At 43.8% G+C, this 20,583-nt stretch overlaps 1 protein-coding gene across 3 annotated transcripts in view; it reads right to left on the bottom strand.

The window, feature by feature from the left end:
- The window catches only part of GNPTAB (N-acetylglucosamine-1-phosphate transferase subunits alpha and beta), a 1,418,669-nt gene that overhangs the window by 428,072 nt on the left and 970,014 nt on the right, over nt 1–20,583 (bottom strand). The gene's annotated exons all lie outside the window — the stretch shown is intronic.

Genomic DNA, 20,583 nt, shown 5'->3' with positions numbered 1-20,583 from the left:
ATAATTTTGTGAATGTAAAGAGGTGGCAGATTTTAAAATTCCCCACAGAGTACTTTGTCAGAAATGCTGGCGGAGCAAACTGCTGCAACCAAGGAAAAAAAAATGATGACTTACCATAACATTCCATCTGTGTTGTAGATCATCATTTATTCATTACTGATAGGACTTTGGTTCCATCCTCGGAACTGACACGGCCGTTTCCAAGCTCGCGTCAGCCAAAAACTCTCAGTTAAGACCTACCCATAATGCCACTCTCATAGTCTCTTCAGATTTAATTTGACCATCCTTATATTATAGAGATAATAAAAGAGACCGTAGGAGGCTCTGTCTGTGCAAATACCTTAACTAGGAGATTCTAAAGTCCACCAGGAGTCCAGGCAGGGGGAAGGAGGGCGGGAAGTAATGAATGAATAAAGATCTACAACAAAGATGGAACATTATGGTAAGACATAACTTCTTTATCTGATGTTGTAAATCTTTATTCATTCCTTACTGATAGGACCGAGTCCCCAGCTACTTGAGTCCTAGGTGGCCTAAGGAAGGATATTCCTGAGCACCACAGAACCAAAAGATGCTCATCCCCTGGAGGCCAAATGCAATTTGTAACGAGTGATAAAGGTATGAGGTCTTGCCCAACAGGCTGCTGTGCAGATATCATCCATAGAGGCTCTGGAATGAAAAGCCACAGAAGTAGCCATCGATCTAGTGGAATGAGCCTTTACTCTGGAAGGTAAAGACAGTTTACTCTGATGGTAGATAAAGGTAACGGCGTTTCTAAGCCAGGAAGAGAGAGTCACTTTGGAGACAGGTTTACCCAGTCTGGGTCCCGCAAAGGCCACGAACAATTGATCCGTTTTCCTGAAAGATTTAGTTCTGTCCAAGTAAAAACGAAGTTGGCTATGAACATCAAATGTATGCAAAATATATTCCCCTCTATTTGAATGTTGAGGGAAGAAAAACGGCAGATCAATAGATTGGTTAATTGAAAATCCAGAAATGACCTTGAGCAAGAAGGATGGGTCAGTATGTAGGGACACTCTATCCCTGTGGAAAATCAAGTAAGGTCTCCTGACACTCAAGGCCTGCAACTCAACCATTCTTCTTGCTGAGGTAAGGGCTACTAGAAGTAGAGTCTTCCAAGACAAAAATATGAATTAGAAGATTCAAAAGGAGGACTTGGTAATGACTGAAGGCTCTATGGGGGGCTTGACAGGAGGTTTAACATGTAATACTCCTTTCAAAAAAGTTTTGCACAGACGGTGTGACATAACAGAAGAATTATTGAATCCATTGTGAAAAATTGCGATAGCTGCTAAATGTACAGTAATTGTCGATGCTGAAGCTCCTGTATGTAGAAGAGTAGTCGGGTATTGTAGGATCTTCTGAATAAGCATAGAGAAAGGGTCCATGTCATGATCTTTGGCCCATGCAGAGAACCTAGCCCACTTACTAGAATAAATTTTCCTGGTGGAATGTTTGTGTGAATCCATAAGAATCTCACGGACAGGAGATGAAATATCAGGTAGCCTAGCAATCATCGGAAGTGGAGAAACTAAGCTGTGAGCTTGAGGCTGTGGAGATTGGGGTGAATCAGTCCCTGAGGGAGAGATAGCAGATCTTGAGATTGAGCCAGGACCCACGGGCTGTGAATCAGATGAGGCTATAGGAAAGGGAACCAGACTTGACGGGGCCAATAAGGGGCAATGAGGATCACTTTGATTCTCAACTTTTGAACTTTCTGGAGGAATTTTGGGATGAGGGGAAACAGGGGAAAGGCATATAGCAGACCCAAGGGCCAATCGTGCGTCAGAGCATCCCTCTGTGACTCCCCCTGAGGGGGGAGCAGGGCAAAGTAGGTTCTGCATTTGTTGTTTAGAGGGGAGGCAAACGGGTCGTAGCAAGACCTGCCACAATGGTGGAAGATCTGATCTGCTATTACAGGACTGAGGGACCACTGGTGAGGCATCAGGATGTTCCTGCTCAGATTGTCCGCAATAAGGTTGGAACTCCCATGAATGTGCATTGCTATAAGAAAGCGGTTGGAAGCTATTGCCCAGTGTCAAATTCTGATGGATTCCCAACACAGGGGGTAAGACCTGGTCCCCCCTTGTCTGTTTATATACCAGACGACTGACATGTTGTGCGACTGAATTGCAATGGTCCCGGAAGGGAGAGAAGTACAGAATGCTTGGAACACTAAGAGAACTGCCCTCAATTCCAGGATGTTTTTGTGCAAATTGGCCTCCATGGGGGACCAGGTACCTTGGACCGTCTTTCCCTGGAAATGCCCCCCCCCCCCCCCAGCAGGGAAACATCCATGGTCACCGTGGCCCTGGGCTGGGGAAGGCAGAACGGTCACCACCAAAGATTTGATTCCGGCTTCATCCACCAAAGCATTTCTTCCTTGCAAAGATTTATAAGGCGCATCAAGTGGTGGAGAGGATGGGTTAAGATCGACCACTGTGATGAAAGGAGCCACTGTACTAGTCTCATGTGCAACCTCGCCAGTGGAACTAAGGTAATGGTTGCTTCCATAGAGCCCAGAAGTTGAAGTACAAGGCCTGCTGGTACAAAAGTTTGTTGGAGGAGGACTTGAACCCGGCTTCTTATTTTTGAGAGCCTGTGAGGAGGAAGGGAAGCCTGACAGGATGTTGTGACGCAGATCACTCCAATAAATTCCTGTGTTTTTGTTGGGGACATTTGAGATTTTTCCTTGCTGATCGTAATCCCTAAGCAAAGAGCAAGGCCTTGAGTGTAAGACAGGCTGCGGATGAGAAGATTCCTGGTCGTGGCATTAAGAAGTCAATCGTGTAGATACGGAAACACTTGGAAACATTATAGGCAAAGATGAGCTACTACAACTGCCATATATTTGGTGAACACTCGAAGGGGGGGGGGGGGGCTGTCGACAGACCAACTGGCAGTACCATGAACTGGTAGTGATCAGCTCCCAGCCAGAAGCGGAGAAATCTCTGGGAGATCTGGTCCATCTTTATGTGGCAATACACGTCCTGGAGATCTATAGAGCACATCCAGTTGTCCTTCCCTAGAAAGGGGAGGATGGACTGTACCGTGACCATCCGGAATTTTTGAGGTTTTATGAATTTGTTCAGTAGGCTGAGATCCAAGATTGGTCTCCATTCCCGTGCCTTTTTTGGCACTAAAAAGAACCTCAAGTAAAAAACGGATCTTCTCTGGTCTGGTGGGACTGGCTGGATGACTCTTTTTCTTAGCAGCTTTTCGATTTCTAAGGCTGCTAACTCCCTCTAATTGGGTGGAACATCGAGGATTCATTTGATGGGTCTGGGAGTAAGATCGAATGAGATAGGGTAGCCTCTGGATATTATTCTCTGCACCCATGCATCGGTAGTGAGAAGTTGCCAGGCTTGTAGGTGCAGAGAAAATCGACCCTCGACTGCTTCCAGAAGAAAGCAATCGGGCCGGTGCTCAGGAGCGCAGGTAGGGTCGGCCAGAGAACAAATCTCTAGCGCCCTGGTTACGTGGACACCCTCTGTCCTGAATGGGGTGTCTTCCGGATGAGTTGCCCCCTCTGCCCCGGGGGGACTGCTCACCACGAGTGTCACAAAAAGATCCTTGGGACTTTTTGAACCACAATTTTCCTCCCCCCCTGGTTCCTGGAATAGGATCTCTAGGGGGTGGAAAAATGTATGCCCACAGCAGACAAGGTCTTTCCGTCTTTCTCACTTCATGATAGCGTCTCTCGTAGTTTGGGACCAAACAGGCACATTGACGAAGGAAGATTGAAAGGAGTCTGTGAAATCGCACAAATGCATCCAAGCATGCAGTCTCATGACTATGCCTGATGCGGCTGCTCGAGTTGCTCCCTCGGTGGTGTCAGATATCAAGCCCATTGAGGAGATTGAGATAGATTCCAGGGTATTCAGCTGCAAGGCGACAGTGTCACACACCTCATCAGGCAGTATCCCTGCCAAAGAGGTAGATATTTCAGAAATTAGGTCTCTCTGGAGGCAAGTGAAGTGTGCCAGATAGTTCAACGATCGGATGGCAAAGGTCGCTGAAGTGTAGGTCCGCTTCCCCAGTCTTTCCATAGCCCGAGACTCCCTGTTTGGGGATGAACAGCAGAACTATCTTCTGCCAGTTCCCTCTTGGTGGCTGCTGCCACGACCATGGAATCAATTACCAACTGCTTAGACCAATTGAGCTGGTCTTCGGGGGTGGATAACATTTTGTCTGGCCTCCGGGGGACAGGTTCTACGTTGTTCAGGGCCTTCCAGGCACCTTGCATGATCAGTTTTACAAGCTCATCCACAGGTGGGGTCACCCAGAAAGTAGATGGCCGGGCACAGGCGGCCTGCAAGAACACCGATTCCTCCGAGGGGTTAGAGGACTTCCAGTCACCCCTCTGCTTGAGGATTTCAAGAATGTCTGCAAAATGAGACATCTTCCAGGGGGGACCATGGGGACCTTTCTCCCTTCATCGCAATCGGTATTCTCAGTGAAAGATTCCTCAGGGGAATAAAGGTGTTTCCTCTTGCACCGTTTCTTCCGGGGTGGCTCCTCAGTGGGATCTTCTGACGAGAACTCCGGAAAAAGGATTCCCTTCAACGGAAGGTGTTGTGGCTCCTGTGCCCGGTATGCTAGAGTAGGGGGCTGGGACAGCTCCATGTTAGACAGGGGTTCTGGTGTCGATGCCACTGGTGCTGACTGCGAGCATGTAGAGGCAAGGACCCTTTCCATCACCTGGAAAGCAGGCCCACCCGAGGAGGGATGGGAGCACGGAACCGAGAAGGACAACCTTGGAACCGGGGTGACACCCCCCCTGAGGAGCCTGCCTCTATGTGAGGAGCTCTGAAAGGACTGGTAGCTGTTGATGGAGCTGTGGCCATAGATGGTGCCAGCATTAAAATAGGTGCCGAACTGGGAACCACGGTGATGACAGCTTAATCACTGCTCCAAGAGTGCACTGGTTCCAATGGAGCTGATGTGCCATGAGTAATCGGTGCAGACAGAGGAACTTCCGCAGTCGGAGTAGAGACCATATGCACCAGGGTGGTCACTGCTACCGAAGTCTCTGGGGCCTGGGAAGAGGTCGGAGGAGGATATACTGGTGAGTATGCCGTGAAAGGTTCCATTCCAACGGGGACAGAAGGCTTAGCAGGGGTGGGCAATCCTCTAGCTGCCAGAAGCTGGTCCACAACCTGCACTACATCTTGTTCTGAAAGGCTCCTGGTGGTTCTGTAGGAGGCTGCTGAAGGAGAGTCAGGTCTTTCAAGAAAGGGGCTAAATTGGTGCCCCGAAAAAGGGTCGTAAGTTGGAGAATATCTGGTTCTGGGAAAGTGTTCAACCTTTGGAACTGATGGGGTCATTGTCTGTGGAGCCGTATAAGCTATCAGCACAGTAGCCGGGTATGACAGTCAAAGCCAGTGTCAAGGCCAGCACCAAAGACAATGGTGCCAAAGCTGGTACCATAGAAGAAGTCAAAATTAGAGGTGGCACAGAGGGAGAAAGCATAGAGTCTGGTGCAGAGGTTGTCTGCGCCGAAGGTGCCGGAGAAGCCTTGTGTCGACTTGGTTCCGAAATGGACGGAGATGTAGGAACAGAGTGCCTCTGTTTTCTGTGTTTTTAGTCTTAGGAGGTGGTGAGACCTCGGTCCCACAGAGAGCCTCCGAAAAAGGTGTTTTCATCAAACCTTTCAATATCAATTTGTTTTTGCACTCAGCTAGAGTGGGATTACTGAAACTGGAGCAGGTATCACATGAGGCATTTATATGGTCAACACCCAAACAAGAAACGCACCAAGCGTGACAGTCTGAGTTGGGCATCTTCCCCCCACACTTATCGCACTGCTTAAACCCCAACTTAGCTTTTTCAGACATATGACACTAATCTAATCTGACATAAACAGTAAAGTGAAATAAGTTTAAATATATATATATATATATATATATATATATATATATATATATATATATATATATATATACATAGAAAGAAAGAAAGAGAAGAGTACCAACAATAGTACTTAGAAATACCACAAGTGGTAAGAAGAGGGCCTACCAAAGGTAGAAGAGAGGGACAGTACCAACAATGGTACAAAGAAAACTACCAAAGGTAGAGGGTAGGAAAAAGAACAGGTAGAGGAGTCTACAGACAACAGAAGAAATTAGCAAAAAACTGACTAAAAAATAAGATATTGAGAGAAATTTACACAAAATTCTATTTAGCTTTGAAAGAGAAGGCTTGTCACATCTGACAGGGAGCGTGGCAAACTAGACCTGAAGAGACTATAAGAGGGGCATTATGGGTAGGTCTTAGCTGAGAGTTTTTGGCTGGCATGAGCTTAGAAACAGCCGTATCGGTTCAGAGGACGGAACCAAAGTCCTATCAGTAAGAAACGAATAAAGATTTACAACATCAGATTGATTCTTTTGAGCAAGCTGGGACTTGGGTTCTGAATTGCATAGACAAAAGTAAAGCCCAAGTTTAATGCTACTGGCTGCCAAATTACTAGAAAATGGAAATCAAACTCTAAGCCAACTGTAACTGAGGTAATGCATATTGTAATGGACATAAAAGAGCTGGATGGCGGTATCTTTAGAAAAAGATAAGAAAATGAAACTTTTGAGAATAATACATGCAGATAATGTTTAGGAAGAGGGGTGAGGCTTAAGGGCAGGCAGGACTTGAGCAATCTATGTAATGTGGGTGAATGATAATTATTAAAAAGAAAATATATATGTATACTGCATGACAATAATAGCGAAGCACTGATGAATTATGAGAAACTGGGAGTGATGGTGGATATAGTAATTTTGTAAAAGTGTAGCCATCAGATGTAAATCATAGTAGATTAAAATCAGAATTCATTGTTGACTAATACAAACTTCATTAGGGGTGGCTGCGGTGGTGCAGGGATTAGCGTTGTCTCCTCACAACAAGAGATTCTCAGATTCCATTCCCGGCTGGGGTGCCTTCTGTGCAGAGTCTGCATGTCCTCACTGCAGTCACATGGATTTTCTCTGGGTGCTCCAGTTTCCTCCCACATTCCAAAGAAATGCAGTAGTGGACTGAACACTCTAAATTGGCTATACGGGTGTGTGTGTGTGAGTGTGTGAGTGTGTGTGTGTGAGTGTGTGAGTGTGTGCGCGCGTGTGAATGAGTGGTACGGATGAACTACCACGGCAGAGCAAGTCACCCGGCAGTGTAAAGATTGGATCAAGATGATTGTAACTGTTGAAGTGACACCCCAACCTCATGTGCAAAATAGGAAAAAGGGGTTGAGGATGCATGGATGGAAATACAACTTCATTAATTGGCTTATACCTCTTGTTATTAAACATATTCCCTTCAAGAAATTTTATTACACACAATGTGTGATAAGTAACAATGTTTAGCATCCCTCACAAAAGTCTACCACATTAATCCTTTACTGTCTAGTAACTGCTTTGCATGTGGCTCCCTAACATTAACATTTTAGGCATCTTTTGGAACTACAGATACATTAATAATCTTTGGTTAACTGCTCAAGCCAAAATTAAATCTGTCCTTACTGATTTACAACCCCTTTCTTAACAATTTACTATATTAAACCTGTCGCAGTTAATATGAATATCATTTACTTAAAAGCTCTTATTTTCCATGATAAAATAATATATAATGACTAAATGGACTTCTATTGCTACCGTCAGCTGGTCTGAACAATGTCACCATATTTACTAAATACTGTAAAGCTTTTAAATTAACTTCCAGAAAGAAAACTAGCCTTAATAATACTCTTACAGCTTGGGAATTTGTTCTAAAATTCCATGTTTAATTAATTCTGTTTATAATCTGCCAAGTTTGCCATATTTCCTCAGTCCTAAGAGAGTCTATAATTCACTGGCAACCCATACAACACTCTCTAATGGGATTGTTAATCTTGTAAATAGTGTATAGAATCAAGTTTCTTTCTTTTGTGTTTATACTGGTCTGCGTTATTCATTTCATGTTTTATAACCTTGTTTGTCTAACTTTTATTTTCTGTTTTACATTAAATTTAAATAAAAAATGTTTAAACACACAGTAGACTGCATACAAGAAGCTATAGTAGACAAGGACTGTGAATTATGAAGAATACTGGGTCACTGATGGCATACATAAAAGGTGAACTATGCATGGCGACTACACAATGTGTGTTGTATTGGAGCTTACAATTAATGAAAAAAGTAATATACACATAAAATAGAAAATGATGAAAAAACTTTACTATGGTTTGTTTTCTTTTCTATTAATGCATGTGTACTTATGTCATTGCTTAAAATGTACTTCAAGATGTTTAAAAAAAATGCAACTGCATACCTACAGTCCCCAATCATTCCCTGCAGCTGATTCATCAGCTGCCAACAGCTCCTCTCCTTGTTCCAAGGGTCTAATGGACTTCCCTTAGCATCTCTGGGTTCTACTCAACCCATGTGTGAGGCCGAGGAGGAAACAGACGATGCTGGTGAAACATCATACTACTGTCAGGGAGTGGTTGTGCCCTAACTCACACCACTGCAGCAGTCTTGCAAGTTTGACTATGGTTATCTTCAGAAGGTGCAAGCATGCTTCCGCCTCCTAAGTGGCATGCCACTTGCAGTGTGGAACTTGCCTGGCTCTTCATGCTGCAATTACAGTGAGCCATGTTGCCTCCCTCCTCCTCCAAGATAAGTGAGTCAACATCAGCTGCTACCTCCCCATTTTCCCCATATGGTCCCTTCAGTGCCTGTGCCACTGGATGAACATGGGTTGTCTGGGACACAGTCAAGGCTTTATCCCTCTGCACCAATGGGTTGGGTCGCATGCCTACAGTTTTGACACACTTGCAAATACTGGTGCAATTAAAATTTTGCTACTGACATTAACTTTTGTAGTTAAACATGTATGCAAACTAGTCCAAAGGCCATTTTTCACCACAGCCCAGGCTAACTGTAACTTAAGGTAACTATAGACAAGGAGCACTTGCCTAAAGGTCTGAGAAATAGAAGCCAAATGAGAGATGACCCAACGATGAATTCTGTGACACACCACCAGTAACTCTTTTGCTTTTGTGAGTGGTACAAGTGACTAACCATATGGGTTCTGTAAGACAACCAGTTAGCTATCCAAACAACATATGGATTTATATTAAGGTTAACTATCCTGCCAACAGTACTTGCATGAGGGATAGTCTCATGCTTCAACCCACCTCACTATAACTAGGAAGGCATGGAAGAACAGAAAGCATAAGCAGAAGCAATTAATTCTCTCAAAGAACTGCCCCCAAAATTACCTTAGCCAGATGTTCCACTCTGCCAAAAAATACAGCAAAGAGAACCATCCAAGATGTCTAGCTAGAAAAGCAATGACTGAGCCATCCAAGAGGTTCAGTTAGACATAAGAGTTAAAAGAGTATTCAGAGTCACTCCACACACAAAAAAAACAAGGGACCTTAGATCCATTCTCGACTTGAAGAGTGGCTCAAACAACCTATGTTCTGAGATGGTTCTTTTGCATTGCAAACTTTCATTTGCTCTTCCCATGTCTATCCACAAGACATGCATGTGCTTTTTTGGTACCTCAAGATGCTTATCAATACATTACTTGTTGATTTTTATGTTTTATTAAGTGGGTTGCTCATCTGTGTTGAGGTACACATTCAGTAGAGGTCCAGCAGCACCATTTTGTTAAGTGACTTATTCAGAGTCACACAGCAGACAAATGAAGAATGAGGGAATTAAACTCAAGACTAGAGGGTAAAGGTCTTTAGCAGTTTATAACCTAAAAAGCCATACAAGAGACAAAGACAGTAAAATTAAAAAAAATGCATTCACTTTGAGGCAAAAGCCAAACATTATCAGCTTTGACCTCTACCTTCAGCCTCCACTCAGCACTCTCCCCATATTGGAAAAGTGTATATCAATGGCAATATTTCACTTGGGACTGTGGGGGCACCACAGTGTTCCGTAACTATCAAATTGGATTACTGTGGCTGGATCAAGGAACAGACTTGTAACTCAGAAGTATTTGCTTTACATGTTTCATTCATGAAGGATTTGCAAACTCTCAGTTTTCACCAGTGTAGGTGCTGACTTTTTTAGACTTTCTCCAAATATTAAGACTTATCAGGTATTTTACCCCTGCTTAAGATCTATGCATTCAGAAAGCAGTTCCACTACCTTTGCCAGAGCACTTCCCCACAATCAGCATGTGTCTCAGGGTTATAGGACTGATGGTAGTAGACACTGTCACAGTGTCTTGTATTCCGTGTGTCACATGACAATCCTTAAACTTCAGAATGCAATAATCTTGGCAGGTGGAGCTCACATAGGCTAGGATAAAACAAGAGTCTGCATCTTTAAAATGCCTGGCAGAGAGACAGCTCAGTCTAGAAACTCTAGTGGCCACAGTTACAATGGTTGTATGTGTGTTTGGTGGTAGTGGCCAGGGTATAGTGAGAGAGGATAAATCCTAAGGACTATAATCTGTCCAAGGTGCTCCCTTTCACATTACTGCCCTGGAGAGCAGACTGTACTTCTCTCCATACTACTCTTCCAGGACTTTTCTCTAAACAGTCATACTTTCACAGAGTCAAAATATACGGCAATTATTTGGCACATTAATAAGGAAAGAGGGACTTGTTTCCATCCCATGTGGAGAAGCAATGAATGAGTGGTCCTTCAAGACAGCTGTCTCCTCATCATAGCTCTCAACCTTCCAGAATGAGGAACACTCGCCTTCATAATGTGGAACAAATGGGCAAAATGTGGAACACATACTAATGGTTGCTAACAACTTCAACTAGGAAGGTCATAGGATGGTTAAAATATGCTGGTTTTGCTTATAAAGAATATATTTTAATGAATTAATATGATTAATTTCTATTTATCATGGATTTCACTTAAAAAATTTCCTAACACTGAATGTGTGACAGACTCTTTCAATGTGGAACTTTGAGGAAGTTCAAGGAACATGAACTTTTTAAGACCCCAAATGAGGTGCGTTCCTCGTAATGAGGTACACTTGAGAGGTATGCTCCTCATTAGTTTATATTCCAGCGGAAGCTAACCTAACTGGTAAGAAGACAGACTATGCTGTTTATGAATGCCCCATGATCGGTCAATCAGTCTTTCCATGGCCAGTATGACTTTCAACAGATGGGACCATTCAGTTTGTGACCTCTTTGCCTCCCATCCAACACTATGCCAAGCTGTTTCTTAATTCTACCACTCACTTTCAGAACTCAGAAAACCCTGAAGAGACCCTTGCATCAGGGTTTTCCTTCTGTTTTCTCCCACCTCATTTGATGGTGAATTATGTTCAGAAGGTATGACTTTCAAAGGTAAAGGATATACTGGCAGTACTGTTTTGAACCAGGCAGATTTGTTTTCCTATGTTACAGCTACTGCTCTTAAATTCTCCCCTTCTGCAGTTTCTACTTCAGAGTTTTCTAACCTAATCATCCGGTAGGACAGATCCAGATCTCCATTTGCTCAAGTGATTGGCCTAGTTATCCAATTCCACTGACAGCCAAGTCTGTAGTCCTTTTGGACAGGCTCATGTTAATCCTTCCATTCTCACATACACTATGTACTCAAAAAAGATTTTCTGTGTAGGTCACAGCAAAGAATTTATACCTCCCCCATGGACCCTAGTTTCATAAATCTTAAAGCATTCCTCAGAATGTTTCTGACACTGATCTTATTCATTAATGCTCCGTTATTTCTTTCATTCTGGTTACTGTTTCATTGTCACTGGTATCTCCTGGAAGGTGTAAGGCTTCTCTGGCCAGAATATTTTACCTTAGGCTTTCCACTGAGTATGCTGTCCCTCCAAGTGAAATTTATTTTATGCTGCAGAAACAAACTTGTTTCCCATTTAAATCAGACTCTTCTGCACAGTTGAAGATTTTATCCTTTAATACCTTTCTTGTGGCAAACACTTCTGTCAAAACAATTTCTAAAGAACAAACATCTGCTGCAAAACCTCCTTATATTTATCAAATACAGGACTTTCTTATGGGCTGACCATTCATGCCTAGAGTAGCCAGCAAAATGAATGCAAATCAGTCAATTCACTTGCCTATAATCTTTGTTCAGTATTCTGATCAGGACAAGTACTGTTTTCACTGTGCAAATGTGCAAAAGCAGCGCGGGTATTATCCTGACAGAATTTGGCAAAAATGCAAGGATGATCAAATCTTATATCCTTAGGTAAGGGTACTATGAAAGTTACTAAGCAGGGCCTGTCTAGATGGTTTTCAAGCTGCCTTTTTTGTCATGACAAATATAAAAATATGGAAAAATATTACAATGCACTCTAAAAGCAAATTCTACCAAAACAGTCTCCACATTCATAGATTTCTTCGAAAATGCTAATTAAGCCCCAAGCCATTGTTCTTGAGTATCTTTGCAAAGTATGCACATCACTATAAGTTGGACATGACTGCCACATTAAGTTCTTTTTTTCACCTGAGCCACAGTAATGAAGGGTATGTTCCCCACTGGGCAGCCATCTAGGGATGTTAAGCTGGGGACCATGGCTTAGCAGCTCCAGCAACTTAAAGTCTTTAACAAATGTTGTTGTTTGTCTTTTCAGCTTTTCCCGGTCAGGGGTCGCCACAGCGGAACTCCGGTCCACTAATGATTGGCAGTAGATTTTTATGGTGCCAAGTTGCCAGCCCGATGCCCAACCTTCAGGGAAGGCACGCCCATTCACGCATATCTTTCGGAGGCCACTAGACCGCGGAGAGGACATGCAGACTCCACACAGAAGACACTCCAGCCGTGAATCGAACAGGAGAACCTCTTGCTGTTAGGCAACAACGCTACCACTGTGGCTTTACATACACATTATGTGTACCCTTACTATACTGCTAGATCAATGAATAATAGCTCCAGCTGCAGGAGCTAACCTTTCCTCCACTACACCCCCATTGTACTCCGATAGGTTCCTTGCTGACTGGCAGAATGGCACACTGTAATAAGGGAAGAAGTGAAGTTAGAAGCCTGAAACAAATTCTGCATACCTAGCAATCTGCACACCTAGTGTCACAGCCCTTTCCGAAGCTGAAAAAGACTCGTATACACATTCTCCATCTTCACACTGCTAACAATAGTGATCATATAACAACAGGAATTGCCAGTAAATAAAATCTGTAAAAATATGGTAGCTAACGACAAACCGCAGTAAAATAATTTGATTAGAATGATGCTATAAGTCTCTAACTAGGACTAGGTAAATCTCCAGTTATGGTTCAAATACACAAACACAGGAGAAGATGGCATTTAAAGGAATTCTTAAATCAAGTCTTGGAGAATCACATGCCCAAAAGTAGTAAATGCCACAAAAAGTATCAAGTAAAGGAATGCCTACCAGATGTTTACAAATTTATTTCAGGAATCAGCAGCAGAAAGGCGCGAGTAATCCAGGTACAGGGAACCAAAAGCTCCTTAAAGCAGGTGCAACCTAGGTCATGTAAATTTTTGTAGGTGAACATCAAAATCAGGACTACAGACATGGCCTCAGCCAGAGACTAATGCAGGTTCCATACCTGAAGTAAGAAACTCTGAAGTAAAATTCTGCACTTGGTGGAGAGTGCCAGTGGTAGTGAGCCTAATGTGCAGAGCATTGTAACAGTTTACTTAAAAAAAAATAAAAGGCAATGTATTATTGTAATTATTGTACTGAGGTCAGACTGTGGGATCAGATCTTCTATCGTTGAAATATCCCTCAACATAGAAGCATGGGGACATAAATACAGTTGACAACTGGCCATTAAGTATTACTGTAGTGTCCAGGATGACCTCAAAATCTTGAGCCCTCTAAATGCCAAATAGTCTATATGAGCATCTAAGGTTCTAACAGTAACATGCACCAGGACTGCTTCAGACTTATGTGGATTAAGTCTAAAATGAATATGTCTTATTCAGTCTGGGATAACACCCAAATGGTGATCCTCAGTAAAGGAAAAATATAACTGATTATCATCAGTACAGCAGTATTCCTGCACAGTTTATCAAAGATTACATTCTTTAGTAAAAGCAAATAAATTCAAACACAGGAGCCAAGATCCAGACCATGCTGCACTCCCTTCATTCAGGAAGTAACTAACTCAAGGATAACCTTACCTGAGATACAACTCACTGCGTCTCAAGTGGTAAAAGACAAACCAGTTCAGGACTGTGGAAGTTAAACCACAGCTCAGCCTGCAGAGATACTCAATACACATCTCACTATAAAAAGGTATCAAAACATAACAGATCAAGAAGAAGAAATATGTAATATAACTAATGACCACCTATCACCAAGGAGTTTACAACCCAAAGAAAAAACGTCTTGGTGGTATGCCATGACCTAAAACCAGAGTGGCAAGAATCCAAGAGACCATAAGAGGTATAAGGGGACTACAATAGCACACAGCCTACTTACTAATCTCGAGCACAAAAGCGAGATAAAAGATTTGAGACTGAGAGGCAGTGTGGATTTAATGTTGGTTTCCAAACAGCAAATGTAATCAGCATTAAATGCAGATGAAACTGTCCTCAAAGAACTGTTCATCACAAATTGCTGTGCAAAGGAAGACCATGACCTGGAAGAAAGCCTAATTAAACTCAAGGTAAAATAAAACTACCAGACATGTCCACAGTCCAACCCACAGGTAGTGAAACCACCTAACAGTTTCATCATGCTCAAGACACATAAAAACTGCCTTTTTTCCTAAGATCACTGAATGGGAAAACAAAAAGTGGATATCTAAAAATAAGCCTGTCTTTGAAAAGGTGTGTCCTGTTCCACAAATGTTCCAGCATCAGACTTTGTTAGCTTACAGATACAATAGTTGTGGAAGAACTTACCATAACCTTAGATGTCCTTCTCTTCCATGTTGCAGTATTCATAACAATAGGGAGGTTACTGCCTGCAGCACTGACATCCAGCCAGTATACCAAAGGCTTGCTTCAGGAGGGTGTGTGTGATGTCCTGTGCTAGGGTCATACACCGACGTAGGGTATAAAAGTGATGTCTGCACATACCCTCTTCAGAATGGACTGCCGCATACACTAGTACTCCTGGAGGTTTAAGGAGGGTCCAAGATGGTGGACCCTAGAGATTCACATGTAGACTAAAATAAGGGTACTTATTAGGCTGTGATCAGTGAAGAGGCTAAAAGTAAAGATGACAGGATGAAATAAATGCCCACAGACCAGTAAGGAATAATACACTGGAAAGTCAAAGGAGGCAGGTAGAGGGACTGAATACTGCAACATGGAAGAGGACATCCAAGGTTATGGTTCTTACACAACTATTCTATGTCCTTCTATTCACATGTTGCAGTATTCATAACAGCAGGGAGAGTGCAAAAGCTTTTAGGTACGAACCTGGGAGGAGGATTTGGGTCCTTGGTCAATAAAACCCTAAAAAATAGACTTGGCGAACCCAGCTCTGGCCCTGTAAGCTAAGTCCAGTCTGTAATGTTTGCTGAAGCTATGCATTGAGGTCCAGGTGGTGACTTCTGGATTAGGGCATAATCCACCCCTTGAAAAAAGCAGCTGAGAAAGAAGCTGCCCTGGTAGAGTGTGATTTGACCTAGCCCTGTAAGGTTTTACCATGGCCGGAGTAACATATTCCAATGGATTTAGAGATCCATGAGGAAATGGTTTGTTTGGCGACTGCCTTCCTTAGAGCCCTAGGGTGGCAGGAGATGAAAAACTGATCCAATTTCCTAATAAGTTTGGTTTTGTGTAAATACCTCACTTGTCTGTGTACATCCAAAGAATGTAGGGTCCTCTCTGAGGCATTTTTGGGGTTAGGGTAGAAAACAGGCAGGTTAATGGTTTGGTTTAATGAAAGTTCATTAACCACCTTAGGCATGAAAGAGGGATTAGTCCTGAGGGCAACTCTATCCTTGTGGAAAATGAGGTAAGGAGGGATGGTCATAAGGGCTTGAATCTCTGATACCCTCCCGGCAGAGGTAAGGGCCACTAGAAGTACAGTTTTAAGGGTGCACAGTTTAAGGTTACTGAATGTGCTGGTTCAAAAGGTGGCCACGTGAGTTTTTCTAGGACAAAATTCAGGTCCCAAGGTGGTAGGCTTTCTGGGGGTCTGATATGAAGAACCCCTTTCAGGAATAGCTTGACCTCCAATCTGGAAGCCAGTGGTGGTAACATGGGCAGACAGGCAGAGATGGCAGATAAATGGACTTTAACTGATGTTAGTCCTGCATGAAGGAGCTTATACAAACAGGAAAGGATCAAAGGAACAGGAATAGTCATAGGGTCCTGGTTTCTCCTCTGACACTAACTAGAAAAGACGTAATTTCTCCTGGTGCTAGGTTTCCTGGCCTCCTGCAGGACACTGTGTACGTCCTCTGTATATAGGTGTCCGAAGGGGATTATAACTCTATCACCTATATGGTCAGTTTCAAGTTGTTCACTTGAGGGTGGAGTAGGGAATCCCCCTGTTCTGTGTGAGCATGTTGATTCGGTGGGGTGACCTGTGGTGATTGCCGTTGGCTAGTAGGTAAAGAAGGGGAAATCAGTGCTGTCTTGGAAGTAGGGAGTCACCAACAGGAATTCTGGTTTGTCCTTCCGTATTTTAGGACAACTTTCTGAATAAGAGTGAAGGGTGGTAAGGCACAGAGAAAAATTCCCCCCCCAATGAAAGGAGAAGGTGTCCACTTTCCAGGCTTGTGGATGTGCAGCCCTTGTGCAAAATTTGGGCATCTGTTTGTTCTGGGAGGAGGCAAACAGATCGAGTTGTGGAATACCCCACTTGTGAATGAGATCTAGGAATACCTCTCTGTGAAGCATCTATTCGTGAAAGGGAGCTGAAGTTCTGCTTAAAGTATCTGCCATGACATTCTCTGTCGAGGGAATGTAAACTGCTACTAGATGGATGTTTAGAGCTGTTGCTAGAGTCCAGATTTGGATGGCTAAGCTGCAAAGGGGATAGGATCTTGTCCCCCCCTGTTTATGTACCACACAGGAGCAGGGCTGCTTTGAAGGTTTGTAGGGCCAATGGAGTGCCCTCATTTCTTTGATATTTATGTGGTCCTTTAGTCTTAGTGTGGACCATTTTCCCTGTGCAGTGATTTGTTTCTGGTTGTGCTGTAGTACTGCACCCAACCCAGGTCTGATGCGTCTGCGGTGAGTTCTAGCAGGGGGGGCAGGTACGTGAAGTAGGATAACCTGGTTGTGGTGGAGGGCAGAGATCCACCACTGGAGTTCTGTCTTCAGACAGTGGAGTAGTGGGAGAGGAGTGTCCAGGGGATGGGAGAGTTGGCTCCATAAGTTCTTCAAGATCCACTGAATCTTTCTCATGTGGAGTCTTGCTAGGGGCAACATGGGTATTAAGGATGTCATGTGTCCGAGCATCCTTAGGAATTTCAGTGCTGGCAATGAAGTAAGGTTGATAAGTGTGTTTGAGGTAGATGGCCAGGTCCAGGATTCTTTGTTCTGGGATAAAGGCTTTCATTAAGTCTGTTTTGTGTGGCTTGCAGATGAGACTTTTCCTTGTTTATAGTGAACTCCAGGTGGATTAGGATGTTGATCATTATTTTTAGATGCTTTTGGAGGACTTGGTGGTTTTGATGAAGTACCATAAGGTCTAGGTATGAGTATATTTGTATACCCTGTGTCCTGCAGTGAACAATGAAGGGTGCTAAACACTTTGTGAACACTCGGGGGGGGGGGTGGAGAGCCCAAGGTCAAGGCAGAGAACTGAAAATGCCAAGAACCTACGGCAAAGTGGAGGAATTTCCAGCAGACTGGGTGAATGGGAATGTGGAGGTAGGCATCCTTCAAATCCAAGGCCACCATGTAGGCCTGAGTGGGAATGAGTGGAAGGAGCAAAGGTAATGTGATCATTTTGAAGCTAGGTACCTTGAAAAACAGGTTTAGGAAAGACAGATCCAGGACTAGTCTCTACGGGCCATCCATCCTTGGTACCAAGAACATTCTTGAGTACAAACCTTTGTTTCTTTGGGTGGGTGTTATCTGTTCTATGGTGCCTTGGGCTAGAAGCTGCTGAATGATAGTGGGGAAGAGGTGGACTTGGCTTGCTGGAGGTTGAGGGATTCCCTGGAAGGGGGGTAACATCCACCAAGCCATAATGTAGCCCCTCTGAATGATGGAAAGTACCCATCTTTCTGATGTAATCCTCCACCAGGAGGGTAGGGAGAGGGTGAGGCGAAGGGATAGTGGGGTGTTTTGATTTAGTAATGGTATGTCACAGTGGAGGTGGTCTGTATTGATCAGACTGGCTCCGAAAAGGGCATTCCTCGGTTGCCTGCATCCCTTTGTCTGTTGAGTTGTGTTGGAGGATTGCCTCCTGACAAAGGATGTTTTCTGAGGATAGTTTCTGTGGTATCTGGGAATGGGAGATACCAGTAAGTGTTTTACATTTAGTAGTTCTTTTCCGTTCTCTTGAAGGGATTTAGGAAGCTCAGCTGAGGCCTGGCCAAATAGCGCTTTATTGTCCAGGAGGGCATCAAGCAGCTTAGTCTGTACATCTAAGGGCAGTGGCTGAAGTCTCAGCCAGGAGTAGGGCCTTAGTACTGAGCCAGAATCAGCAGATTTGGATGAAGCTTCCACAGGATCATAACTGCACTTGGAGTGCCTAGTTACTTGGGATGCTGTGGAGAGTAGGTTGTTAAGCTGAGTTTTAATGTCGGATTCAGGGACCACAGAGAGTAGGGTAGAAGCCTTAGCAATAGTGTCCAGGAAATACCTAGCCATGTGGGTTTGGCAGTTCAAGGCTCTTACAGCAAGAGTAGAGGAAGTATACACCTTTCTCCCTAGTCTGCCCATAAATTTACTGTCTTTATCAGTAGGATAGAGGGTAGAGGAAGGCAATTGCCTTGATGTCTTATCTGCAGAGACTGCAATACAGCAGGGTCTGCTGGTGGGTTTTTAAAGAGGAACTGGGTGTCCTGTGTGACCTTATAAAAACAATCAGGACATTTAGAAGCTGGTGGTTGTGAATCTGGAGTCTGAGAGGTGGCTAAGACGGTATCCTGGAAGGCAGGGAGCAAAGGGGCACACAGCTGGAGGGGGTGGCTGTTTCATTTGTAGCAGGTCTGCAGCAGGTCAAAGTATCTTTTCTTACAGTCTGAGAACTCTGAGGCCTGCCACTTAAAATGTTCCCTCATGAGGAAGATGGAATCACCAAAAGTGAATTCTTTGATTCATAGGTCACATAATCTTCATTGAGGAGGGCTCTTCCTCTGACAGAAGCAAAAGCAAAGGGGGTCCTGTAGGAGAAACAGTTGGTTGCTGTTGAGTCTGTAGGGCCTGGAATGTTTTAAATAAGCTTTGCGAGAAAACATCCCAAGCTGGAACAGGTTGTGGTTCTGTGTGCAAAAGTTTTTGTTTTCTCTTCATTGGAGTGGATTGTAAAGAAAGAGAGGATGTCTGGGTGTGTAGAGGAACAAGAGCAGGGCCCTCTAACTGAATGAGTCATGGTTCCCCTCCGCCATCAGGAGCTGATGGCTGATTTGCCTCAGCGGACGTACACGAGGATTCTGCCAATCCGGCTTCCATTGTGGTTCCTGGGCCTGGTAAGGAAATGGAGGTCTGAAGAGATCCCAGGCTTTCATCAGCCTCAAGAATCTCTTCTGACGCCTGAGGTGCAGCATGGGAATCAGGCCTAGTTTTCTTGGCCTTTTTCCTTGGCAGCTCTTCAGATGGGCCTGCTCCTCCCTCCATACCGAGCACGAGACATCGCAGCCTTTGATTTTCTAAATAAAGACGTATGGTTGTCGGCCTCGCCTAAATAGAATATTTACTTATCGTGCAAGTCCTTGTGAGGAATTTGTCTCCCACAAGCACACTTTCCCTTTCTAATGGACATGTAAGAATTAGCAAAAAACAAAAAGGAAACAATGAAAACCCCACAGGTTACTTATCTGTAGCGGTCGTTTGTAGCGGTTGTCTGAATTAGCGATCTGCTGTCCGAATTGGCCAACTGGAGTCCAGTGTTCACTGCAGCAGAAAAATTCTGAAGAGGGAACGTGCAGATGTCACTTTTATACCCTACGTTGGTTTATGGCCCTAGCGCAGGATGTCACATGTACTCTTCTGAAGCAAGACTTTGGTATACTGGCAGGATGTCAGTGCTACATGCAGCAACTTTCCTACTGTTATGTGGTTCACCCCCAAATGCATGGTTCAGACCCTAATAGCTGACAGCACTCCAGACAGAATAATTACCACAAGAAAATTGGGATTATTGGCACTGCTCTGTTCCAAGAGTTATTCTAGCTGCAACATCACATCAGTATTTCTCAAACTCAATTTTGGGCCAGTTCAGTACTGGATGCCCTGATTAGATGAGACCAAGGCTGATGTGGATTAGTCAGTGGTTAGACCAGGACACAAGTTCCACCATCAGGTCAAATATGATCTCATCCAGTCACAGTACTAAGTCTATAGACTAGTCTCTAGCATAGTGGTAAATAAAACTACATGTGTGAATCCAAAACCATTTATAACTGAAGTCAGAAGTGAGCTCAGTAGACTTGCTGTTAACCCAAATGTGAAGTTCATCAACAATTAACCCACTGCTGATGGGAAGGCATTGAGTCAACAAGGATGGCTGAACTGACAG

This window comes from Protopterus annectens, chromosome 11.part0 (assembly GCF_019279795.1).
Source record: "Protopterus annectens isolate FY-2018-M chromosome 11.part0, PAN1.0, whole genome shotgun sequence".
NCBI lineage: Eukaryota > Metazoa > Chordata > Ceratodontiformes > Protopteridae > Protopterus > Protopterus annectens.
This window is presented reverse-complemented; position numbering and strand designations above follow the sequence as displayed.